This window comes from Propithecus coquereli, unplaced genomic scaffold (genome assembly GCF_000956105.1).
Source record: "Propithecus coquereli isolate 6110/MARCELLA unplaced genomic scaffold, Pcoq_1.0 Scaffold222, whole genome shotgun sequence".
NCBI classification, from domain to species: Eukaryota; Metazoa; Chordata; class Mammalia; order Primates; family Indriidae; genus Propithecus; species Propithecus coquereli.
The window spans coordinates 1,206,568-1,227,277 of record NW_012147412.1 but is presented as its reverse complement, the minus strand read 5'-3'; the positions used below and the strand labels follow the sequence as shown (position 1 = coordinate 1,227,277).

At 46.3% G+C, this 20,710-nt stretch overlaps 1 protein-coding gene across 1 annotated transcript in view; it reads right to left on the bottom strand.

Moving 5' to 3' along the window:
• The window catches only part of GRIK4 (glutamate receptor, ionotropic, kainate 4), a 307,922-nt gene that overhangs the window by 209,968 nt on the left and 77,244 nt on the right, over positions 1-20,710 (bottom strand). The gene's annotated exons all lie outside the window — the stretch shown is intronic.

Genomic DNA, 20,710 nt, shown 5'->3' with positions numbered 1-20,710 from the left:
TGTCTTTAATTTGTCTTTTTCTTCTCAAATTTTACTATAAGCACTCAGAAAAAAGCCAAGCTGCACCTTCAACACTTTGCTTAGAAATTTCCTCAGCCAAATATCCAACTTCATGGCTCACAAGTTATACCTTCCAAAAAGCATTAGAACACAAACACAATTCAGCCACATTCTTTGCCTCTTTACAACAAGGATGGCCTTTCCTCCATTGTCTAATAACATATTTCTCATATCTGTCTGCAACCTCATCAGAATGGCCTTTATCTTCCATATTCCCATCAACATTCTGTTCATGACACCTAGGTAATCTCTAAAAAGACAGATGTTCTCTCTACCGCTCTCCTCTTCTGAGCCCTCGCCTGGCTCACCCTAACAGTCCATTCACAATAGTGTCTTTTTCTAGCACGTGCTTCAGAGTTCTCTCAGCTTCTACCCGTTACCCAGTTCCAAAGCCGCCTCCCCATTTGAGGCATTTGTTACAGCAGCACCACCGCTTCTTGCTGCCAATTTTCTGTATTAGTCGGTTCGGGCTGCTCTAACAAAATACTATAAACTGGGTGACTTACAAACAAGAGAAATTTACTTCTCACAGTTCTGGAGGCTGAGAAGTCCACAATCAAAGTGTTGGCAGATTCAGTGTCTGGTGAGGGCCCACTTTCTCATTCATAGATGGTGCCTTCTGGCTGATTCTTCACATGGTGGAAGCAGCAAGGCAGCTCTCTGGGACTTCTTTTGTGTGGCATTAATCTCACTTAGGAAGGCTCTGCCCTCATGACCTAACCACGCCCCAAAGGCCCCACTTCCTAATACCATGGCACTGGGGGTTAGGTTTTAACGTATGAATTGGAGGCGCAGAGCGCAAACATTCAGACCATAGCACTGTCCCAGAGATAAAAGTCTCATTCCATAAAATACAAAATCAGGCAAAAAATACCAAAATATATATACACAATGCATGTAAAAAACGCCTGAAATTCATGCAAAAGGAAATATACCCTGTTAGTTAGTCTCCAGTGGGACTGGCCAATGGCGGATCCTTGTTGTTTATAAAGAATGGAGCAAGGTCAGAGAAGAGACAGGGCCTGGTACAGTGATGGGACTGGGAAACAGTTTGCCACGAAAAGAGGGGACATGTTTTCAGAAAGGATGGCTGGAGCCAGAACCTGAACTTTGGTTGACTTCCCAGTTTTGCTGAGGGTCAGCCCTCATTAACTTTCACTGTGTGGCATAAACAGATGCTGGAAGTTAAGGTCGTTTTATCATGCCACTGTCACCCACGCAGCACTGTGCTGTAGGATTTGGGAAGATTTGTGTGTGTTTGTTTTGTACACCATGCCTTGACTATAAAGAAGGATCATTCTATTCCTTCTGTTTCCCTATTGCACCCAGGGGGGCTGCAAACCTAGTGAGTGTTTTAATGACTACTTACTGACTAACTGACTAATTGCAGGAACTCCTTTGAGTCTAGCAACAAAAGTGGGAGCCTTGTTGTCAGGAAGACCCTGCTAAAATGCATGGGTGTGGGTGTCGCCTGGAAGTGAAAGCGACATTCCTCAGCCCATTGCCGCCATTTTCAAGAATTAATTAGATAATATATTGGTTAAGCTGAAGGGAGTCATGGTAGTATCCTGGCAAGGGGAAGAGAAGTAATGCCTGTGAACTGATGGTGGAGCCTTTGTCCACCACGGAGCATTGCACAGATGTACTCCTCACTGTCCACAGTTCAGCCACACTATATTTCTTGCAGATCTTCAAAAGCACTGGGCTGTCAGTTGATCATACTAAAGTTGACTCCTCATCTATTGCACCCCTCCCTCATCATACAACAGCAACGTAGTTTAGGGACTGAAACCCTGCTCCAAGAATGAGATCTTACTAGTATAAGTCAGGGGTCAGCAAACTATGATCCATGGGCCAAATCTAGCCTGCCCACCTGCTTTTCATTTTGTTGTGTGTGTGTATGTATGTGTGTGTGTTTGGTATGATCTGCAAGTTAAGAATTATTTTTATATTTTTTGATGGTTGGAAAAAAATTTTTTTAAAGGAATATTTCACGACACAGGAAAATTATATCAAATTAAAATATTAATATTAATAAATAAAGTTTTATTGGAACACAGCCATGCTCATTCATTTATGTATTGACTATAGCTACTTTTGTGCTATAATGACAAAGTTAAGAAGTTGTAATGACTCAGAAATAAAAAGGATCATAAAGGACTATTATGAGCAATTATATACCAACAAATGGGATAACACAGAGGAAACAGAAAAATTCCTAGAAAAATATAACCTACCAAGATTGAATCAGGAAGAAATAGAAAGCTTGAACAGACCAATAACTAAAAAAATTGAAGTAATTAAAAACCTTCCAACAAAGAAAAGCCCAGGACCAGATGGCTTCACAGCTGAATTCCACCAAACATTCAAAGAATAGTTACTACCAGTACTTCTTAAATTCTTCTAAAAAATAGAGCTAGAGGGAATATTTCCAAACACATTTTACAAGACCAGCATCACCTCAATACCTAAGCCAGACAAAGACACTACAAGAAAAGAAAACTACAGGCCAATATCTCTGATGAACATTGATGCAAAAATTCTCAATAAAATACTAGCAAACTGAATTCAACAACACATCAACAAGATTATACACCATAACCAAGTGGGATTTATCCCTGTCATGCAATGCAAATCAATATAAATATATCACATTAACAGAAAAAAAATAAAAACCACATGATCATCTCAATCGATGTAGAGAAAGCATTTGACAAAGCTTAGCATACTTTCTTCATAAAAACTCTCTATAGTTTAAGTATAAAAGTTCCTCAACATAATGAAGGCTATTTATGAAAAACCCACAGCTATCATCATAATCAATGGGAACAAATGAAAGCTTTTCCACTAATATCCAAGACAAGACAGGAATGCCCACTCTGGCAACTTCTATTCAACATAGTACTGGAAGAACTAGCCAGAGCAATCAGACAAGAAAAAGAAATAAAAGGCATCCAAATCAAAAAGGGAAAAGAAAAGTATCTCTATTTACAGATGAGATGATCCTATATGTAGAAAACCCCAAAGATTCCACAAAAAGCTGTTATAACTAATAAATGAATTCAGTAAAGTTTCAGGATATAGAATAAACATATGATAAACAAACAAATCAGTAGCATTTCTATGTACAACTAACAACTTAGCTGAAAAGGAAATCAAGAAAACAATCCCATTTATGATAGCATCAAAAAATAAAATATCTAGGAATAAATTTAACCAAGGAGGTGAAATATTTGTATACTAAAAACGATAAAACATTGATGAAAGAAAATGAAGATGACACAAAGAAATGGAAAGATATCCCATGTTCATGGATGGGAAGAATTAATATTGTTAAAATGTCCATACTACCCAAAGCAATATACATATTTAATGCAATCTCTATCCACATTCCAATGGCATTCTTCTCATAAATAAAAAAAATCCTAAAATTCATATGGAACCACAAAATCATAGCCAAAGCAATACAGAGGAAGAAAAACAAAGTTAGAGGCACCACATTTCCTGATTTAAAATTATATTACAAATTTATAGTAATGAAAATAGTATGGTACTGGTATAAAGATGGAAACACAGAGTAGTGAATAGAACAGAGAACCCATAAATAAACCCAAAAGTATATGGTCAACTAGTTTTCAATAAGGGCAAGAGGACACAATAGGGAAAGGATAGCCTCTTCAATAAAGGGTTCTGAAAAAACTAGATTCCTGTATGCAAAAGAATGAAATTGGACCCTTGTCTTACACCATACACAAAAATCAACTCAAAGTGAATAAAAGATCTAAATGTAAGACCTGAAACCATAGAACTCCTAGAGAATATAGAGGAAAAGCTCCTTGACATTGACCTTGGCAATGATTTTTTTGGATATTACAACAAAATCTCAGGCTACAAAAGCAAACATAAATAAATGGGACTACATCAAACTAAGAAGCTTCTGCACAGCAAAAGAAACAATCAAAAAATGAAAAGGTAAACTTTGGACTGGGAAAAATATTTGTAAACCACATATATGATAAGGGGTTAATATCCAAAATTTATAAAGAATTCTTACAACTCAATAGAAGGAAAAAAAAAACAATTTAAAAGTGGGCAAAGGACCAAACAGACATTTCTTCCAAGAAGACATATAAATGGCCAATAGGTGTATGAAAAGGTGCTCAACATCACTAATCATCAGGGAAATACAAATTAAAACCACTATATTACCTCACACCTAGAAGGACAGCTATTATAAAAAAGACAAGTAATAACAAGTCTTGGCAAGGATGTGAAGAAAACGAAACCCTGGTGTACTGTTGGTGGGAATGTAGATTGGTACAACCATTATGAAAAACAGTATGGATGTTCACAAAGAAATTCAAAATAGAACTATCATATGACCCAGCAATCCCTCCTCTGGTTATATACCCAAGGAAGATGAAATCACCATCTTGTAAAGATATCTGCACTCCCATGTACATTGCAGCATTACTCACAATATCTAAGACATGAAAACAACTTAAATGTCTATCAGCAGATGAATGGATAAAGAAAATGTGGGATGTGTGTGTGTGTGTGTGTGTGTGTGTGTGTGTGTGTGCGTGCGTGTATGGAATAATATGGACTATTATTCAGCCTTAAGGAGATCCTGCCATTTGCCATGACAGGGATAGACCTGGAGGACATTATACTAAGTGAAATAAGTCAGACACAGAAAGGAAAATATTGCATGGTCTCACTTATATGTGGCATATTTTATTTTGTTTATTTACTTTTTTTTAGAGATAGGGTCTCGCTCTGTCACCCAGGATGAAGTGCAGTAGCACAATCATAGCTCACTGTACCCTCAAACTCCTGGGCTCAAGTGATCCTCCTGCCTCAGCCTCCCAAGTAGCTGGGACTATAGGTGCATGCCACCATGCCCAACTAATTTTTAAAAATTTTTTGTAGAGATGGAGTCTCACTATGTTGCCTGGGCTGGGCTCAAACTCCTGGTCTCAAGTAATTCTCCCATATCAGCCTCCCCAAATGCTGGGATTATATAGGCATGAGCCACCATGCCCAGCCTACATGGCATGTTTTAAAAAAAAAAAGAAGAACTCGAATACACAAAGATAGAGAATGAAACAAGGGTTACCAAAGGCAGGGGTGGTGGAGAGAGGAAATGGAGAGATAGAGGTCAAAGAATACAAAGCAGCAGCTATGAAGGATGAACAAGTACAATATGAGGACTAAAGCTCAATTGCATTATATTAGGGATTTTGTTACATAAGTAGATTTTAGCTACTCCTGTCCTCCCCCCCCCCGCCAAAAAAGTGTATGAGATGAGAGATATGTTAATCTGCTTCACTATAGTAACCATTTTACTATCTATATGTACACATAACATCATGTTGTAAATCTCAAATATACACAATAAATATTTTTTAAAAAGATTCTGGGTTAAAAAAACAAAAAGTTGCAACAGAGACCATATGGCCCACAAAGCCTAAAATATTTACTATCTGGTCCTTCACAGAAAAGTCTGCCAACCTCTGGTCTACGTCAATCATAGAAATCCCATCTCCCTTACCGGAGTTGTGTTTGGTTTGGATTTTAAAGAACCCAGACCAAGTCAGTGAGAGCCAGGCCTTCCCCCACAACAGCAATCAGTTCAGGGTGCTTATGGGGTCCAAACTGGCCCAGGAAGACTTGAGGGGAGAGGACTTTGGTTCTTACTCTCCTGCTGGACTCAGGGAAAATAATGCTACTGATGGCCCACAGTACGAGGAGAAGCCACCCTTAGGACACGCTGCCGTTGTACACAGTGCAGTGAGGACACTGGGAAGAGCCTGAGTCCCTGCTGTCCTGGCTGAGCCACCAGAACAAACACCAGTGACGCCCCCTGCCTGCCTCTAGACTTCCTATTGTGGAGCTCAATTCATTTTTTTATCGTTTTCGCTGCTTTGGGTTTGGTTTTCTGTGACTTGCAGGCAAAAGCCTCTCTTGACTCTGGCCATTTGCACATCCTGTTCCTTCTGCCTAGACAGCTCCCCACTCCCCACCCCATGCCTGGCTAATTACTCACCTTTCAAGCTTCAAAATCAACAGCAATGCCATAGGAAGACCACCGGTGACTGCCTAGACGAGGTAACATCCCTGTGCTATGCACTGTCTCCTTCCTCTCCCCTCTGTAAGGTGCATCCTCATCTATTACCGTGTTTATCCCTGTCTTCTTTGCTTGTCTCCACGCTCCCCCATAGCTCAGGCTGTGTTTGTCTCGTTCTCCGCTGTGTTCCAAGTGCCCGGCAATTAGGTGCTAATTTGTACGAGGAGCAGCATTTCCCAGACCATGTTTTGTGGAATACCAGTGTCCCATGAGATGTTATGAGATAAGGCACCAAGACTTTCTCATTTATTTATGCCTATTATAGACCAATTAACAGCTGATGGCAATTTTTAGCTACTCCCTCTCTTCCTTCTGCAATGTCTCTCTCCAGTGTCCTGTATGGACTATGTATTGATCGTCACCCTATTGTTAGTACAAGTTTCAGGTATGATACCCAAGTAATTTCAAGAAACAAAGCTAAGCAGTTGTCTTAATTCCAGGATTTCTCGGAGAAACTGTTACAGCGCTAACCCTGCAATGGTGCCATAGGAGGTGGGCCATGCTGGGGCCCTGATCGTGAGCTCATAAGAGGAGAGTACAATATGCAGCATTTCCAAAATTTATCTGACGATGGTACCCTTTTCTCTAAACCAAGTAACATCTTACCAGACTCTAGAGTTGAAAACAAAATGTGAAACTTACTGGCTTAGGGCCTTTGACAAGCACAGAAGCAAAGCATTAGAAGGTCTTCCAAAGCATCCAGCATAAAGCAACCAGTTTGCTAAAGAGCCCCAGAATCAGATGTTAGGCACAGGGCCTCCCAGTCCTCAGGATGGGGGAGGCAAGGCAGAGAGTCAAAGGGAGGGGGTGAAGGGGAGGTCTTGCACCCACTGTCCTATTGCACTGACAGTGTGCCACCTGCTCCCACAGTGGTGTGTGGGGTACAGACCACACTGAGCTGAGCCCTAAGGGATGCCCAGGGAAACAGATCTAGAGGGGCCACCTGGGGGCCCAGGGCAATCCCTCTTGGCACCCCAGCCCAGTGGGAGTTAGAACCATCACCTACGCTTGGATTGTTGGCTATGGAGATAATTCCTCCGGTGAGGTGGGGGCCACTGGGGATGCCACTTAATCTGCACAATTCCCCTTGGCTGCCAGTATATCAGTCTCCACATTGCCAACTCTGCAAACTGTAAGGAATGCACAAAGTCTGGCCCTCACCGAGGCACTTGCAAGGAGAGCTACGGTGGAGAAGCCGGAGGTTTCAGGTTCCCTTCATGTTTTCTGGACACATCAAGTGCAGGGTGGGAGTGGAGGGACCCCGCCCCCAGAAGCCTAGAAGGAAGGAATCCCATGGAGTCCCCCAACCCAAACTCTCCTCCACAGACCACTGAGACTTAGCCGCAGCCCTCTAATCACTGAAGGAGGACAGGTGGCTCCATGCCCATGAGAGAAAACCAGTATTTAAATGCAGCTCCTCTCCTTTCTGGAGCCCAAGCATATTTTCAAATCCAAGAAAATAAGATGCAGGGGGCTGGGAGATTGAGTTTTCACTGCTTCCTACCTGACCCTGGGCCCGTGTCTCCCTATTATAGCTGTGGAGGTGGACAGATTCTCAAGAGAGAGAGAGATTAATAGCTATTGAGCCCTCCCTGGGCCATGCACCATCTTTGGCATTTTCCATACATTAAGTAGCTCTGCCTCCTGAGCCCCGGAGACAGGCAGTGCTGTTACCCACATTTTATGGATACAGCGCCCGAGGCTGGAGGAAGTTAGAGGACTTGCCCAAAGACTCAGCCAGGCAGAGGTAAAGCTGAGGTTTGGCAAGAAGCCCATGCTCCTTCCAGTAGGCCATACCACTTTCCAGAAGTCCCAAGGCAGGTGTTGTGGCAGCAGACAAAACCACTGTGTCCTGTCTGTGGCCGTTTGTATTTCTATCTCCCCAGAGGAAATCTGGTTCGGGGAATCCGTCAGTATCTCTGCAAGGCTGGTGGCTTCCAGGAGTTGAGGGCGTGCCTCCAATATCCTCTCAGGCCACCTCTGGGAGTCTCTTACCAGGCTCAGAGACGAGGCAGCTTCACCGATGCTGCCGCTGCGTCAATGAGACAAGACACTCACGGGCCATTGAGCTGATGAGCCCACACTCGGCTCATTCAAGGGTGAAATCCTGTACCTCCTTCAGGAGCAAAAAAATCAGCTCCAATGAACTGTGCTCTCCAGGCAGCAGGCAGGCTGAGCAGGGGCTGGGCTGTCGCTGCAGGTGCGTGTGCAGTGGGAGGCAAAGGTGGCAAGAAAGTTGAGTTATCCAGGCTGTATAAAGCCTGCTGAGAATCTGCCAGGGACAGCTCCATCTGTGTGCCAGCCTCGGGGCTTTGATGGTCTACCACACTTACTTCCTGCCTCTTAAATAATAAAAACATACAGAATCTGAGCAGTGTGGCCATTGCAGATCAATGGAAAATCTGGAAGATCCATGGGGTAGGACTACTGGGGTCTATTTGCATGAGAGACAAAAGGCAGCAATCCTAAACTTGGTTTAAGAGGTTAGGAAGAACTGGCAGGAAGAGGAAGGATTTTGAGTCCAGCATGGCTCATGGACCTCACACTGCCAAGTTCTGAGCCACATTCTAGGGAACACGCAATAAAGAACAAGCAGAAATAAGAGAGGTTGTCTTTAGATATTGAGCACATAAGGCAGCCCAGTTCCCTTCCCCATAGAGTGGAATGTGGCATAGAGGGCTGGGGAACATTTTACCCACCTCAGGACACCACAGAGGACTTAAAGGTCGGGTGTTACAGATGGGCACAGGGCCACTGGGATCCACAAAGGGGTGAGAGCAGGCTGGGATGTGGGATCCCAGCAATTTTGCTGGAGGGTGGGGGCCATAGTACATAGAGTAGGCACACAGCACGTGTTTGATGAATGAAAATATACCTTCAAATCTATTATTCCTCAGGCTGGTGTGGCCTAGAGAACCCAACATTGCACCAGCAATGCCATTTGGGTGGTGCAGGTGACCCATCCTTTACCATCCTGGGGTATAGCATCATTCCTACTGTATGAAGTTTACACTGCTGGGATCCAGTCAGGTCTGGAATCCAAAACACAAAACCAGAGTTCCATGATTCTGGAGAGAGAACACCTCTGTCTCAATCCCAACCCCAACAATTAATGATTGTCACCTTGGGCAAGTCACTTAACCTCCCCAAGTTACAGATTCCTCATCTATAAATGGGGACAGTAACAGTTTGCCCACCAGGTTATCACGAGGTTTAAAGATCATAAAATGTGCCAGGTCCATCAAGGAGCAGCAGAGGCATCCAAACCTGGACAAGGATGTCCATCAAGGCATCCAAACCAACTCTCCTTGGAGGGCAGGAGGACAAGCCCATTGTGCCTTTTGTAAGCATAGAAATCAAGGCCATCAAGAGGCTTGAGGGGGCCTACAAAGGCAGTTTATTTCCCTTAATAGTTTTCATTGCTCATTTGCTTAGTAAACTCTTTCTTAACAGAGTTAGCTCTTCCTTCCCCAGGGCTTCCAAGCATCAGCTCTGCCATTAGCACTTAGCCCATCAGCTGGGATGGTGCGATTGTGTTCTGCTGGCAGCAGACCGTGGCTGCAAAGGCAGGGCTCTGCCCTATTCACCTGTCTATCCCTGGGGCCAGCCACATTCCCTGACCACAGACAGTCTCAATGACTGTTTGTTGAAAGAACAGACTTTGCACCTCTTCCCGATCAATTCCAAATTGCCAGAGTCCAAATTAATGAGGGTTCATTGTAATTAACACTGACGCTTTTTGCAGTTTAGATTCAGCTGTCTTGCTTCAAGGGGCACCATCAAGAAAGTGAAAAGACAGCCCACCAGTGGGAGAAAATATTTGCAAATCACCTCTGTGATAAGGGACTTGGATCTAGAATATAGAAAGAACTTCAACAACTTAATACAAGGACAAATAACCCAATTAAAAATGGGCAAAAGATCTGAATAGTTCTCCAAAGAAGATATATAAATGTCCAAAAAGCACATGAAATGATGCTCAACATTATTAGCCCTTAGGGAAATGCAAATCGAAACCACAAGAGACAAGATGTAGAGAAAGTAGAACCCTCGTACATTGCTGGGGGGAATGTAAAACGGGGCAGCCACTTTGGAAAACAGTTTGCAGTTCCCCAAAGGATTAAATATAGATACCATACCATACAATACATGCAATACCATATGATGCAATACCATATGATTAGCAACTCTACTTGTAGGTATATACCAAAGAGAACCGAAAACGTGTCCACATACAAACTTGTACGTGAATGTTCATAGCAACATCATTCATAACAGCCAAAATGTGGGAAAAATCCAAATGTCTATGAACTGGATGACAGAGTTCACATAAAATGCGATATATCCATACAATGTGATCATTCAGCCACAAAAAAGGAATGAAGTCTGATACATGCTGATATGGATAAATGTTGAAAACATTATGCTAAGCGAAAAAATGCCAGATACAAAAGGTCACATATTGTATGATTCCACTCACATGAAACTGTTCAAAACTGGCAAATCTACAGACACAGAAAGTATTACACATTAGTGGTTGCCAGGGGCTGGGAGGAATGGGGCATTGAGGAGTGATAGCTAAAAGGATGGGGTTTCAAAATAGGGTGACAAAAATGTTTTCAAAGTGATTGTGGTGATGTCTGCACAACTCTGTGAATGTGCCAAAGACCACTTAACTGTGCACTTTAAATAGGTAAACTCTACGGTATGTGAATTCATTTCAGTAAAGGTGTTTAAAAAACAAAACAAAAAGATTCTGATGCCTTCATTTTTCTCAAGCCTCTAATTTTGGAAAACAAGGGCCTGAGTCATATCTTACCTATTGTATCCCCCGCAGCAGCTAAAACAAGGCTGGATGTAGAATAACTACTCAAGAAATGTGTTTGTTGAATTGAAAATGATGACTGTCTGGCCAAGAAAGAAAATAGGGTACTTAGCCTCTCATTCAAATTCAGTATCATCAGGGAAATAGTCTCCTGATATCTGGATGGGACTCACTTAGCTATTTTATTTTTGCCCAACCACAGCAGGCTTCTAAGCCTGCTCACTCCCCCTCCACAGTGAGGTCAGAGGAGCTCCCCTCCAATCCCGGGTTGGGGCTGGAAGATGCCCTGGGGGTGCCTCCTCCTAGGATGGGGGCGGTCCCATTTGGTTAGGCTGGGTGTGACCCCAGGTAGGATCGCATCAGTTAGGATGGGTATGGTCCCAATTTCACAGAAGGGGAAACTGAGGGCCAATGAAATTAAGTTGCTTGTCTGAGGTCACAAAGCTAGATGGGGTTAGGTTCTAGTTTCTCCTGACCTGTTTGCTTTTCTGTTCCCTAAGCAAAACCACCCTAATTTACTTTCTCCTCCCTGCCACCCCATACACATCTCACATTGTTATCTGATTGTTCAGCTGCTGGCCTGGGGTTTGGTATCTGCCTCTGCTCCCCAGCCTTAAGCCAGAGGCCCCTCAGTGCCCCAGGCCCCACGCCAGACTCCTCCCATGTACCTGCACTTCTGTTCTGCTCTGGGGAAAGCAAGGAAAGCAGGAACCCCCCACCCAGCTGAGCACCTGTTCCCTCAGCACCACCTCCCTGGAGGCTGCCAGGTGGACAGAGCTGGGGGGACACAGCCCAGGGGAGGCACCTCCAAGCATCATCTAGCCAGGCCTATGCCCCCACCGTCTCCTCTGACCTCACCGTGGAGCGGGGTGAACAGGCTTAGAAGCCCGCTGCGGGTCACCCGTCACTGCCACGCTTCGTGTCTTGGCTGTGCAAACAGGGACGACAGGTGGCCTTTGAGCAGAACAAAGGAAAAGTGGGGCCAGCAAAGACAGCTCTGGCCTCGGGGGCAGAAGCCTGGCCGTCCTGGCCCCTCTGAAGGGCTGTGTGCTCCTTGCTCCCGGACTGCCACAGGGAGGGTAGAAGGTAAACTCAATTAATGAAAGCCGGAGAACTTGAAAAGAAAAGACAAACCTTAAGCTGGATGACCTTTAACCCTATCTCTGAGTATAAGAAAACCCACCAGGCTCAGGAAAGGAGCAGATCCCCCCACTTCCCACCCAAGCTGGGGTCACGTCGGCTTTTGCAACAACTCAAAGACGGTGGCCTGCTCCTCCCTGGCACACTGTGTGACTCTGGATGTGGCTCTGCCCTGACCTCGAGGCGACTCCCCTGCGAGGCTGCGCCCTCTGCTCCCTCCCAGTTACCATGCAGCGCCCCCAGCAGCGCTGCGGCCCCATTCGCGAGGATCTCCACTGAGATGCAGCGGGTTTGGAGTGAGAAGAATCAGATTTCAAATCAGACCCTCCTGCTTCCTGGCTGAGTAACCCTGGCAGATCCTGGCTGCTCCGAGCGTCTGTCCCTCACTGGTCCTTGGAAGCTGGTCACCTGTTCTTCACAGGTTGTGGGAGGATGCACAAGACCTTGGTGTGCTGGCCCGGGCTTGGTGGGGTATGTCGCTGTGCTGTCACCCTGCAGGGGACACCCAGCATCTTACCAGCTCCTGCTGCCCGCACCATGGAGCAGGGCTCCTCAGAAAATGGCTGCTCGCCCCCACCCCGCTGCATGCTAGAGATACAGATTCCTGGACTCCCTGCCTGGGTACCACAGCAGGCTCTGCTAGGAGATCAGGAGCCTTCACTGGGGCATCTTCCAGGATCATCCTGCTCACTCAACACTGAGAACTGCTGTTCTGGGACGCATAGAAGCCAGCCGGGAAGCCCAGCAGGGATGGGGAGGGAAGCCGCTGCTGACTTCAAGTCTGAAGAAACCTGCAGAATTGTGTCCTGGTGGGAACACCGGGCTGCTTGTATTGTGTCCAGATGTGCCCAACCTGTCTGCTTCCTCAGGAGCCTGTGCCCTGAACCCTGCCTTTCCCCCGCTGCACCCGGCCTGGCAGTGAGGGCCCCTGCAAAGCAGTAACTCCCCCTCAGAGCACAGGCTTATGGGAGTCTGCTTGGCAGCCTCATCGGCCCATTTATTTTATTTATTTTATTTCATAAAGCTACCGATAGGACTTCCTATGCAAATGACTCCCAGATGAGATGCAAATTGGGATTCGGCCAAGAAAAAAGCCAAGAACCACTGTGGCTTCTTTCTTTTCTTTTTAAAATTGTGATGGCACTGTAGCACCTCCTGCCTGGTCCCCTGCCCTCTGCTCAGCAAGCTTCCTTGACAAGCGCTTCCCACGGGTGGCCACTGGCACGGCTCTGCTTGCCCCTGCCATGCATGGGCTCCGAGCTGGCCACAGAGCTGGTTAACTGCGCTCAAGGCAGGGGGCCCAGGTGGGCAAGCCTGGGGGTGCCTGCCAAGATGACGAGAACTGCTCCCTCTCCACCGAAATTCTCACACCGGTCTTCCCACTCTGGGTCCTCCGCACGCAGGTCAAATTCCACGCAGGTGTGTTGCAAGGAACCTTCCCCAATTAACTTTTACATTGCAAAGGCTTTCCTGCACGTGTATTCCCGAGGAGCCCACAGCTCTGGGCTCCAATCCTGACGCAACCGCTGAGCAGCTGTGTGATTTGGGCTTCGTTTCTCTGAGCTTCCATCCCCTCGTCTGTGATGAGGATAACAATGCCTACTTTCTGACTTGGCGACGGTTACAAGGAAGAATTTATCTAAAGTACTCAGTACAGTGTCTGTTCTAGAATAGCTAATCAATAGGTTATTATTATATTACTTGAATAGAATGGAGCATAGAGTTCCTCACTTCGGGAAGCCATTGTTCTAGATGAGGAAGTAGAAGAATGATAGAAAGAGAGGTTTCCAATTTGAAGATCCCTTTCTATAACCACGGCAGGGTCAGGGTGTACCAAGACTACGTCTCAACACTTTTTTCCAATTCAATGAACACGTTTTTAATGATGATTGTGCATGAATTATCATGTGAGAAATGAAGAGGCTCCATCCTGGTGCTCAAGTAGCTTAGCACCCTTTTTTCTAATAGAGTTATCAGCCTGGGAGCCAAGAGCCTTGGTCCTTGTCTCGACTCTGCTACGAAGTAGCCTGTGAACTCCAGCAAGCCACTGTTCCTCTTTGCCTCAGTTTCCCCACCCGTAAAATGAGGAGGTTGCACCAGGGCCTCTGTTGGCCTCCCTTCCCTCCCCCAGCCCAGCTAAGGAAGCACATCAACAAATGGCTCTCGCACATACTATACAACCACCCTAAACTTGGGACCCACTGTGAGATTGATTTCTCTTTCTAATCTGTCAGTAAAAAATAGCCTAAAAGTAAATTTTAAAATGATTCTGGGCTGGGCACGGTGGTACACGCCCATGGGAGCTCATAGCATTGTGGGAGGCCGAAGGGAGAGAATCACTTGAGCCCAGGAGTTGGAGGCTGCAGTGAGCTATGATCTGCACTCCAGGCTGGGCGACAAAGCAAGACCCTGTCTCTAAAAATTTTTTTTAAAAACTATTCTGAACCTTTCCCCTGCACCCCCAGAGCCCATGGAGTGGAGTCCCACCAAGGCTGAGATGCTGAAGGCCTTGCTGCTGGGGGCCTCTCTGCAACATGCCTTAGTGAGAACACCCAACTACAAAGCAGAGTTGGAGTTGTTTGCCATCTTCTTTCTGTCTGTCCTCTCTGCAGCTGTGATCACTGTGCAGGGCTAAGCCCTTGATTCTCAGCTGGACAAACCCAGGCCTTTGGTGTGATCCATTCTGGGGAGTTCCTCTGCTCTGTACACCCTCTCGTCCTGCCTAGAAAGCTCTACAGATTGCTCTGAGCCCAGCAGCCAAACGGTTCCCACAAAAGTGGGCGGGCGGCACAGGGACAGAAGCAGGACTGTCTGCATCTCTGAGGCTCCTTGACACCACAGGCGAGCCAGGCAGATGGAAGATCTCTGGCCCCACTGCCCACCCCCTCCCCCAGCTCATGGCCACAGCCACAGGAGAGAGGAGGGGCTTCCTTCAAGCCTGGCACACAGCTGCCAGCGTCCAGAGTCAGCTACTTTGGAGTTCTGGAGTGATCTGCGTCTTTCCCCAGCTATATCAGATCAGCAGAAGACTTCAATGATGTTGGTCCATAGAGGGGATATTAGCAGAACTGCTCCAGAGCCAAACAAAAAAAGTACTACAGCGCCAAGCACAGATCTGACCCTGTCTACAAAATCCCAAACCCATGGGAGCTCTCACATTCCTACTTAAATATACCTACCCCAACCCATTTCTAACCCTCATGGATCAGTAGAAGAAGGAGATGGTAGCAGCTTAAATGACTTAAAAATGGCCACAGAGCCTAAATCAAAAAGTTAGTGGTTCCTATTTCTAACGCGTTTGCCTTGGCTCTTTGGCTATAGCATCATTTTTCTGAGAAAGATGTGGAGGCTTTGTAAGAGCTACCGAGGAAAGAAAGGCAGATTTCTCTAAACAATATCAGGCAAATGGAAGGCTGCAGCTTCCCAGGCTGTCCTTCAACTCCCAAAGGACCTGGACAATCCGCTGTGCAGTGGTTTCAATATAAACCTTATCTTTTTCATGCACAGAGGTAACGGTGACCAGGGAGGGCTTTTACAGAGGAAACGGGTTTTGAGTCCCGTTGTGCATGGTCAGTGGGAGTGAGGTGGGGGGGAGGGGCATTCACCACCAGTTGAAAAACCAGGTGCACACGCCAGAGACCAAAACACAGGCACGTTTCATTCATTCATTCCTCCCTCTCTTCTACAGCTGTTCAGTACTCTCCTGTGTGCCAGGCACTTTCTAAACTTGGCGACGCAGCCATGAGGTCACCAGCGCATGGGGGAGAAGGGCAGACCGTGGATTCCAGTATCAGAGGAGCTTCCCCCGCCTGCTGGCCACACCGCAGCCAATGACAGGTACCCAACTCTCTTTTCTTCCCATGGACACGGAGCCTGCGTGTATAAAGGAGAGGTTTAAAGGTGATAAATAAAAGCCAGGAGAAAATGAGGTGCAAGAAGAAGACAGAATCAATTATTCCAGGCAAATTAAAAGTGCTCGGCAGGGGGTGAAAGGAGCCGGAGGAGGCAGGGGGAGGCTGGGATGGTTTTCAATGGACACAACAGCCAGGCGCTGGGAGGGAGACAGGGAGACAGGAGGGATTAACCCATCAGCTGGCTTCCGGAGACCACCTCGGGAGACAAGCACAAACACCCCAGCCAGGGGGGCCTGGTGGTGAATGGAGAGGCTGAAGGCGGCTCCTCAGAGTAGAATCACATTCCCCAGTGGTGCTTCTCAGAGAGGATATTGAATTAGCTGCAGTAATCCTCAGAGGTGCCTGGCTTGGGGTAGCAGTGATAAGCGTAAGCGTAATTAAACCACTTAGTTACCGGATCACGGGCTTGGGTTACAAACAGTCAAGTTTACTCATCATGTTAGGAATTCCAACCCGCATGGCCTCACCCTGGGTCTTGTTTGGAAAGCACACTTGGAGAGGATGAGGCTTGAAGACTGTGTGTGTGTGTGTGTGTGTTTGTGTTTGCGTGTGTGCCTAGAAACACACGTTCACATGGAGATTTTGTGCCAGGCCCTGTGCCCACTTCTAGACACCTTGCTTGATACAATTCTGATTAAATTGTCTGACAATAACGTTCACAATAGTAAGCGCAATACTAAAAATACTAGCAGTGATGTTGAGCTGTGCTCAAAATAAATCATGAAGCAAAAATACCACCAATGGGAACAACGGTGCATAGAACCAGGAACCCCGGCAGCCTGCACGCCTCTTCTCGCCCCCTCGCCTCCTATTGTTCTGAAGAATTCTAAAGCAATTTCTAAAGTTTTCACTATTTGTCTAAGTTTCTCATCAGCCTCAAACCACCTTAACACTCCCGACTTTGCAGTGAGGGTAACCCGTTGATGGGGTTTTGGACTTTTTCCGTCCCTTCCTGGCTTCCTTCCAGACATCTTCACGTTGCTAACACTGACTCGGTCTGCGCACCCCTAGGAGGGGAGGAGACCAGGGCACGTCAAGGCAGGCTAGGGATGCGCAGGTCTGGCTCAGAAGTGAAGTTGCCCAGCGCCTGTTGGGACGTGCAGTTAATCAGCTTCCAACTAATGTGAACTAACAACCAGCAGATGAATGGACGTGCCGAGGAAGAGCCTTCTGCCGGCGCACTAATTGCTTGTTTACTTAACTGACTATGATAGTACTCATTAGGGATGGTTAGCACATCAAGGCAGTGGTGTCTGCTGGTACTGGGAAAGTACCAGCATGAGTTGTGCATGAGTTCTGGATCGTAATTGCTTGTTAGAGTTTGGCAATAACACACAGCTGTTGTTTCAGGGGCTACTAGACCTCACAGAGCTACCATGTATTGAGCACTTACTGTGTTCCAAGCATTTATCTCATTTAATTCTTACAGCAGGCCTGCGAGAAAGACATTATTATCCCTGACTCAGAGAGGTTAAGTGATTTGCACCACGTCACACAGCTTTCCAGTGGTGCAGCCAGGATTCCAACTCATAGTCTTAGCCATTCTGTTGAAATTATCCCCATCCTCCAACCTCTGCCTCCAATACATAGTGACTTCATTAATTCAAGAGTGGTCTGTGTTTGAGACAGAGAAAAACTGTGCTCTGCCTGCCTCTTCTCTGAGGAATCTGGGCATTCCTGATGATGACAGAGAAAACTTGCTGTCCAATGCTTGCGTCTCATGAATATTTCCTGATTTCCCTGCAGTAGAGTGTGGCTGAATATTAATGGAACCTTCATTCCCCTTTTGGATAAGCACAAGCTCCTCCTTGCCTGCTATCTAGGACAGTTCCTTGGCTTCTAAGGCATGTCCTATGTCAGCAGTCCACATTCTGTGTCCTTGGGCTCTGAGGGCAGAGCGCTCTCCCCTCCTGGCTAGGACAGAAAAAGCATTTGGAGGACTAAACCCTTTGCCCTTTTCATCTTCCTCCTATGACCTATCTGCCTGTCCTTCCTACCTACCTACCTGTCCCTCTAACTAGAGTCCCTCCGCACTCTGTCTGAAAGTCAGCAGAGCACCTCTGCTTAGGTGTTCCAAACTAGACGGATGTGGTCTGGCGGAAGATGCTACTGATCACCACGAGGCTGGACCTTTGACACTATTGTGCCTCCCTGAAGTTTTCAGAAAGGGAAAGTCTGGCTTAGAAAGGTTTAATAACTTTCCCAAGGCCAAAGAGCAAAGAGGAAAAAAATAGGGTCCCGGGGCTCTGAGCCCTGTGATAGAGGTGGGAGGAGAGGAAAGGAATACTTTGATCAGCTTTAAATAAACCTCAAATTCATGATTAATGAAGACACTGACATTTAAGTAGCACTTTATATTATGTGGGGTGGCCCCGTTTCCCCAGGAAGGGGTTTAAAAAACACACCCAAGTCCTGAGCTCACTGACAGCAGAGCTGGAATCCCAGTGCTGGGTCGGACAGCAAGTCCCGGGTGCCTGTGCATTGTCAGCTCTCAATGGTAGCTGTCATCATCGCCTGCGGAGGTGGCAAAGGAGGTTATCACTACCCTCCTGAATACCTCTCAGGTCACACTGCTGTCACCATCAGTGAGGATGAGGCTAAATGTCCCCTATTCCAAAACCGCTCCATCTCTTTGTCAGCCTTTATCCTGGCCCCTAAATAAGCAAAATCACCAATTCCCGAAAGATCTTTTAGTTTTGCCCACTGGTCTGGCATCATGAGAATCCATTTGACCTAGAGAAGAGAGGTTGTCATATCTCATTTTTCAAGGTCAACAATGCCCAGTTGATTCTAATTTAAAATGTTCATACCCTTTCACCCAAATCCTTCAGTCCTAGGAATTCCTCTCCAGAAACACTCCCGCAAATGTACAAAGACTCAGGTACAGGGATGGAAACAAGCCATGTGTCCACCTAAAGGGGACCAGTTACTTAAATGATAGCGTGGTCATATACAAGAAGAGCACACAGCGCTTAAAAAGAAGTAGGTAGGTTTATATGAACTGACACGGAAAGCTGTTCACAATATAGCGAAAGGGCTAACTGCAATTCAGGATGTATAGAACAATCCCCATTTTTCTGGAAAAAAGAAATATATAGATTTAGTTGGAATTTTAAAAAATCCAGAGCAATGTTCACCCACGGTGTGGGAGAGAGGCAGAATTACAGGATCTGGGAGTCGGTTTTCCAGAAGATGCCCAGTGGACTCTGAAGGGGTCACCTCCTCTGTCCCTGCTATTTTCCCTCCAGCTGTGACCAGGATGGGAGCTACAGGCCTCTCCCACAGCCATGTACGGACGTCAGCAGGGACGCACTGGGAAGGTCATTTCCATTTCCATCCCTACTCCATTCTCGTCAGTCAAGTCCCATCAGATTCAGAATGAAATCAAATCATAAAAATGAAACACAAATTTATTTACCACCGTGGTAGGCTGGGGTCATTTTTTCCTATCAATTTCCAAGCCCAGAAATTGCCTTTTAAATGGATAATGATGATTCTGAGGGTCCAGTTATTACCTTGAAACCTCCCATTTTGATATATTCAATGCTGTTCTCTTATATAAATAACAGTTATTACGGCAAAGTGATTTTTTTTCCCCTGCACTTCCAAAGTGTTCCTGCAGGAGATGGCAAGAAAATGGATTCCATTAATATTCCACTTAGAACTGTTGCCTTTTCCAGCACCAACTTCCACATAAATCTCCCCGTGAGTCTTTTTCTACAAATGCCATCCCTTCTGCCCTGCACTGCCCCACTCCTTCCAGTCTCTCCTCCTGCTTCCTCCTGGTCTCCTCTTCCCAGGAAAAGGAATCCTCCGTTCTCGGGTTGGCCGGTCACCGCTGGGACGCTGCAGCTGCCTGCTCTGCCCAGCACCTGGCGCAGAGTGAATGGCGGCCAACATTACTCCTGTTGTCCCTGTTGTTTGCAACCAGAGAACGAGCCCTTCAGCTCTTTCTTCCTATTTAGTACTAATTCAAACTCTAAAGTAAAAAAGATAAACAGCAAACAGCTGAACTGACTGACAAGAGCCAGGGGATGGTGGGGTCGTGGGTCTTGCTGTGCCCAGCATCCAGGCCCAGGGGAGAGGAGGAGGCCTGAGCCCCACACAGCCTCCGGATCGTTCCCAAGTCCCAGCAGCTGATCGCAGCAGAGGCTGTTGGAGCCAGGCTGTAACAGACACCCCACGGCCTCCGTGACGTTCCCGTCCGCCTCGCTCCCCGTGGAAATCTTGTGGGTGGTTGTTACTAGGAAGTGTCTATAAAAGACTCCATCACCGCAAAGTGCTTTCCGCTGACTTCCAGAGAAAGCCAGGGTGCCAGTCCACCCCTGTCTCTAGGGTCTTCCAGCCAAGCACCTAGAAGGACCCACTCTGTCACTGTGCCCTTATCATGGAGATCCAGCTTCCCTCTGCTCGACCCCTAGGCCAGCCTCGCTGTCTGCTCCTTAAAATGAAGATCCAAATTCACATTAAAGTCCCTCCATCCACAGTAAATCGTTTTCTACTTCCCACCAGTTTTAAGGATAGTCAAGGCAGATGCTATTGCTCCCATTTTATAAATGGGACAGTTGAGGCCTAAGGATATTAGCTGACTTGTTCACGGTCACAGAACTAGTTAGTCAAAAAAAAAAAATTTTTTTTTTT